We start from the raw sequence: 6,819 nt of genomic DNA on the forward strand, positions 1-6,819 counted from the left end.
AAGAGGCTGCCCATGGGCCTCCACAGGTCTAAATCCGGCACTGTTGTATACTATACAATACTATATTATACAGTACTATACTGTACTGCTCTGTACTGTACTGTACTGTACGTTTACTCAGAAAACAATAAGTTATGTAATAATATATCCAATAAACTGAAAGTAATTAAAATTTGTATAAATAAATGAAGAACATTTGACATGTCAGTTATGGAGGTGGTAAACAGACTTTGTTGAGTTAGGTTTATTACCTCTTGATTCTCCATGTTCAGTACTCAACCAACGTGAATTTTTACAACATTTTACTTCATAAGCATCTGTGTATTTATTCATCCATCTATCTGCTTGCCAGTAGTGTGATGAGAGAACTGTCTGACTGTCGACCGACTATAGTGGCACGGAAGATAAAGTAAGGTAAGATGTGGCTCATGAGGTGTCATAGTTACCCACATGTATTGCAACTCTTTATTCTGTCATTATTGTTTTGAAATATAACAATTATTATGTTTTAGTATCTGTACCAAAAATAATTTAGACTACCAATGTAGGTATTAAACCTGTTCTTTTGGTTGTGTAGATTTCCATTAAAGAAAAGGAATTCTTGTGAGAGAATTTTTTTAATGTGACTGAATGGACTCAAGAATTATTAGGCTAATTTCAATCCTTAGATGATGTCATTTAGGTTCACACATAGTAGCAGATGGTTGTCATTGTAGGTTTACACATAGTGGCAGATGGTTGTCATTGTAGGTTTACACATAATGGCAGATGGTTGTCATTGTAGGTTTACACCTAGTGGTAGATGGTTGTCATTGTAGGTTTGCACATAGTGGCAGATGGTTGTCATTGTAGGTTTACACCTAGTGGCAGATGGTTTTCATGTGGGTTTACACATAGCAGCAGATGGTTGTCATTGTGGGTTTATGCATAGCGGCAGATGGCAGCAGCTTTTCTAGTGTCACACTTAGCATCAATCCAATAATAGCCACCGTTTTTATAGAGGATGGCACAGTTCGAGGTTGTGTCTTTGTGAGGGTACTTTTCCAACCAGTAGGGGACTCCCAGACGTGCTGCCTTGCCTGTCTTCATGTACCTATGGGAGGAGGGATAGGGGAGTCAACTTGGGCTCACAGAGATATTTATTCAGTGAAATCATTATACAGTACAAGTTTACAGTTGTTTCAGTATCTTCTGTGTATAGACAATACAGGTAATGTATACAGTTATCATGTATTGAACATATTTACCTAATGGCCACCCAAACTGGAGGTGGCCATGCCAAAAGAAGGACAATGGTCTGAGAAAAAAATTAGCATTTCAGAGATGTACCTGATTATCTTCTATATATTACAGTAAAGTACAGTATACAGTTTAGCTACAGAGAGAAGGAGCTTTGGCAAATAGTAAAACTGTAGTGAATTTATATAACCACCACTAACAACCACAAACACCCACAACATCCACCACTAAAAACACACACAACAGCCACCACTAAAACACCCACAACAGCCACCACTAAAACACCCACAACAGCCACCACTAAAACACCCACAACAGCCACCACTAAAACACCCACAACAGCCACCACTAAAACACCCACAACAGCCACCACTAAAACACCCACAACAGCCACCACTAAAAACACCCACAACAGCCACCACTAAAACACCCACAACAGCCACCACTAAAACACCCACAACAGCCACCACTAAAACACCCACAACAGCCACCACTAAAACACCCACAACAGCCACCACTAAAAACACCCACAACAGCCACCACTAAAACACCCACAACAGCCACCACTAAAACACCCACAACAGCCACCACTAAAACACCACAACAGCCACCACTAAAACACCCACAACATCCACCACTAAAAACACCCAACAGCCACCACTAAAACACCCACAACATCCACCACTATAACACCCACAACAGCCACCACTAAACACCCACAACAGCCACCTAAAACACCCACAACAGCCACCACTAAAAACACCCACAACATCCACCACTAAAACACCCACAACAGCCACCACTAAAACACCCACAACAGCCACCACTAAAACACCCACAACAGCCACCACTAAACACCCACAACATCCACCACTAAAACACACCCACAACAGCCACCACTAAAACACCCACAACAGCCACCACTAAAACACCCACAACAGTATTATAACACCCACAACCGCCACCACTAAAACACCCACAACATCCACCACTAAAACACCCACAACAGCCACCACTAAAACACCCACAACAGCCACCACTAAAACACCCACAACAGCCACCACTAAAACACCCACACCACAAACACCCACAACAGCCACCACTAAACACCCACAACAGCCACTAACACCCACAACACCACTAAAACACCCACAACAGCCACCACTAAAACACCAACAACAGCCACCACTAAAAACACCCACAACAGCCACCACTAAAACACCCACAACAGCCACCACTAAAACACCCACAACAGCCACCACTAAAACACCCACAACAGCCACCACTAAAACACCCACAATAGCCACCACTAAAACACCCACAACAGCCACCACTAAAACACCCACAACAGCCACCACAGTGATGACCTGAGTCACCTGACCACCGTAGGGTCAAGACCTATTTAGGCGCTGTTCCTGCTGAGCAGCTCTCACCCTTGGCCAATGCTCGGCCCATTCCCCACGTCCCTCTCCCCGACCCATCCTCACCACCGGGATATCAACATAATCAAAAGTGACATTTCGTTTCGGAAAGACGTGGAACCAGTGTTGTACAGTTACGAACAGTGTTTAAGCCAGTGAATTCAGTACTAGACAGTACCAGTGAGAACCGTGACTCACCAGTGAGATAAGCACCCCTGGGAACTGACCGCCATCTTCTGACAAGGAGGTGCTAATCAGTCCACCCTGAGAACAACAGTGGGTCGGCTTCACACTTGACTTCGAAATAACACATCATCACCCAGTAGGGTGGGGATAGGTCAACAACTGCAAATATGTTGCCTGTATAACAAGTGAACTACCGTGTGTTGAGCACTGTGTCGTGTGTAGGTGTAGGTGCCCGCGAGGCAAGGCCTATACCCTTGTGGTCACGCTCGGCCATGTGGTGAGGGTTTGTCTACACAAACCCCCCTCCTCATAGTGTGCCAAGCTGGTTAGTTCTTTTGAAACTAAAATTGACTTTGATACTGTATCTAACCAGAAAAACAGAGATACTATTAAGAACAAGTGTAGTGTAATAAAAGTGTTTATAAACTGAGAATACTCCTGTTACCTTAGTCCCCCCGACACCACACTCCCTCCGCGGGAGGCCCGCTCATGGCCTCCCCTCACACCGCTAATACGCTGTAGATGCCAGTCTTCTTTGTCCTCTAAGAGGGTTATGCCTCCCAACCACCGCTGACTTCCTGGGAGTGCCAAGCAGTCCTCGGCCCCCTGACGTAGGCATATAAGTCGAGCCCTGTAACTCCACCATGTCTGAGTTGACTGGAGACCCAGCTACTCGCTTTAACTCTCCTGATGCACTGAGTGAGCCAGGCGACTGTGGTGTTGACCTTGACACCAACGGAGAGGATGGTTTTCAACTAGTTCAGTCCAGGAACAAGCGGAAGGCCGGAAAGGCAGAAAGACTTAGAGACCATCAACTACAACCACAACCCCCCATGAGAGTAAGATTATATTTCCCTGAAGGTACATCACCTGAAGACAAGTATCTCTGGCTGAACGATGCGGAAGACAAACACCCAGAGGCTGAGTTTCAGTTCAGAGTCGGTACACAAGATCATGTTCTGATTAGAAATGACCCAGCAGTCATACAGGATCTCCTCACCAGTAGCATAAGGGGAATAACCATGGAACAATCATCCCAACCATCGAGCAAGAAAACCATCTTAATCATAGGGCTCGACCAGTACCAGACCCCTACACTACTAGAAGCTCATCCCTACATCAGAAGGACGAAGCGACTCAGGGGCAAGAATGCAGTCATTGCAGACTGGGTTGGCTCTGAAGACCCACCCAAGACCATTCGAGTCCGTGGTGCCTATCGGACTCTGAAGGTAACTCTTTATCAGCCCCCTAACCGGAGGTGTTACAACTGTCAGCACTGGGGCCATGTGGCCCGGTTATGCCCCTCGACTAAGCCGTGGTGTGGTCTCTGCTCAAGGCAACATGCAACACAGGTTTGCAGAGATACAGTTGCTCAAGGGGGTGTCATCCAACAGAAGTGTATTAACTGCAAAACAGTTGGAGTTCCTGTATGGCACCCTGACTGTTCTAGAGCTCCTACACCCCCTTCAGCGCCCAGACCCGCCACCCAGGCAGGTCTCAAGAAACACAAATGCTGCTAGGGTACTCCCTACGGCCAACCCCTGGCCCGCCCTCCCCACCAAAGCTCCAGGATCATCACCAGCAGTCATCGAAAAATCAGTATGGGGCAACACAGACGTACCGACACAACAGGTAGCTGCCAACACACTCCATGAACACGCACATCGTGAAGAGATCAATGATTTGAAAAATGAAATTAAAGAACTCAAAGCTCAGTTTACAGCTCAAACTGAAATGTTAAGGAGCCTCTGTGATACACTAAAGGAAAAAAACACCACAGACACAGTGCAGCAGCTACGGAAAAATTACAGTCAAACTGAAGACATTCAGATGTCAGTGCCAGATGTGGAAACTCAAGACCCACCAGGAACTAGTGTCCACGCAGAGGAAAATAGTGATACTGGTAACAGTTCTACTGATGCCTCTGTGGACATGGTCAGTGAAGATGAACAAGCACAAACAGAAAATGGTGGTGATGTCGAGTGTAACCAAAGTGTGTTGTTGTCTGCCACTGAAATACAACAATTGTTGAGCCGTACATGCTCCAGAAATGTTTCAGAAAGGTTAACTGGCCTACTGCCTGCCGAAGGGACAGGCAGCGCAGAAAAGAACAGTATCATACAGTGCCTTTTGCTTCTTTCCAAATACATTTCATAATGGCCAGTGTTAATACCAGACAAAGTTCCAAATACATTTCATAATGGCCAGCGTTAATACCAGACAAAGTTCCAAATACATTTCATAATGGCCAGTGTTAATACCAGGCAAAGATACAGAGCGGTGAAGGTGATGAGTTGGAACATCTCATCCCTTAGAAAACGATATCCTAACCTACACCACAAAGTTGTGACTGAGGACATCGGTATTGTGTGTCTGCAGGAGTATCTCACACCTAATGGTAAGCCCCCACCCAGTCTGCCCAATTATGTGTATTATGATCCTAGTTCTACTCACACATGTTTGATGTATGTTAAGAAGTCACTCCCGCATGTACCTCTTGTATCCAAAAAGACTACCAACCTTCAGTACCATGGGATCACTATCCACCTGGGCAACTCCACACTCAACGTACTAAACGCCTATGCTCCCTCAGATCAGCTTCAGTACACAGATCTCCCAGACTTTGTACACACTGAGCCCACTGTCCTGATGGGTGACCTGAATACTAGACACAAGAAATTAGGTGACTCCACCACTAACACCAATGGTAGGAGACTTATCTCACTTCTCAGCGCATATGAAGATGTTCAAATTATAGGTAATAATGAACCAACACACATCTATGGCGGGGTCTAGACAAATGTATTGGCTTTAATCTATCATACACAACTCATAGCTCTGATGTTGTCACTGATCTTATGTCTGACCACAGCCCAATCCAAGCTAGTATACATGTAGCCAATGACACCCCCACTGGTGGTAAACTCAACAGATGTAGAATCACAGTCAAGCAAGAACATGAAAGCCAGTTCATAGACTTCATCCATGACTGGTACAAGGACTACAAGCCTGACAACTACCAAAGTTTCCATGATGATCTGATAGATAGGACTTATGTATACTTCACCAACAATGCCTCCACCAAAAAAAGGAGAAAACGTGGTCAGCATAATGGGAACAGGCAACAGCAGTGCTATAATGACCCTGAGCTGAAAAACTCAGGGCTAGGGTCAGGAGGGTGGGTAAGGGTTACAGACAAATTAGAACACCTCAAATGTTACAATTGTATCAAGCTTCCCTTGCTGCTGTCAGGGAACGTGTAAACGAACTCAGACAAAATGCATGGGAGACATATGTCAACAGCCTGAACCAACACACATCCCTCAGCAAAGCCTGGAAAGACATAAACATAATCAGAGGTAAAAACAGTAGACACGTCTCCCATCCAAACCCTCTGCAAAAGTCGAATGAGCTAATAACAAAGTGGGCTCATGTGTCTAGCTGTGACATGTTACCAGCTGGGACTCGGGGACTCCTTGATGCGAAGTCTGTAGAGAGAAGTAATCCTATTAGCTTTATGCTGGGCAAACAACACGATGAGTGTGATGTTCTATATACTGAGTGGGAGCTTGACGCCGCCCTCGCCAGGGGTAGGTCTACTTCCCCTGGAGAGGACGGAGTCACCTACAACATCGTTAGACTACTAAGGCGCGTGCCAGGCAATCCTTTGTTGGTATTGTACAATATGAGTCATGCCGAGGGCCAACTACCCACATCATGGACCAGCAGTATTGTTGTACCAATACCGAAACCAGGACAGCCTGATGCTTTTTGTCCCATATCACTAACCAGCTGCCTGTGTAAAACCTTTGAGAGGATGGTTCTTGGCAGACTCTTATATAGAATCAGAGAACACATGTCTCCTAACATAAATGGCTTCACCCATGGTAAAGGTGTACATAATTGCATCACCACATTCCTAACTGTGTATGGTGATGAAAGGCACAGATACACAACATTTCTTGACCTAAAA

General features: G+C 45.3%; 1 long non-coding RNA gene across 1 annotated transcript; it reads right to left on the reverse strand.

The window, feature by feature from the left end:
* Positions 1-229: 229 nt before the first annotated feature.
* LOC121865297 lies at positions 230-1,492 on the reverse strand. Its single transcript, XR_006088737.1, has 2 exons — positions 1,248-1,492; positions 230-1,093 (listed from the first exon to the last, which is right to left on the reverse strand). It is a non-coding gene; the product is annotated as an uncharacterized LOC121865297 (long non-coding RNA).
* Positions 1,493-6,819: the final 5,327 nt, after the last annotated feature.

This window comes from Homarus americanus, unplaced genomic scaffold (assembly GCF_018991925.1).
Source record: "Homarus americanus isolate GMGI-L3 unplaced genomic scaffold, GMGI_Hamer_2.0 scaffold43798, whole genome shotgun sequence".
Taxonomy (NCBI): Eukaryota; Metazoa; Arthropoda; class Malacostraca; order Decapoda; family Nephropidae; genus Homarus; species Homarus americanus.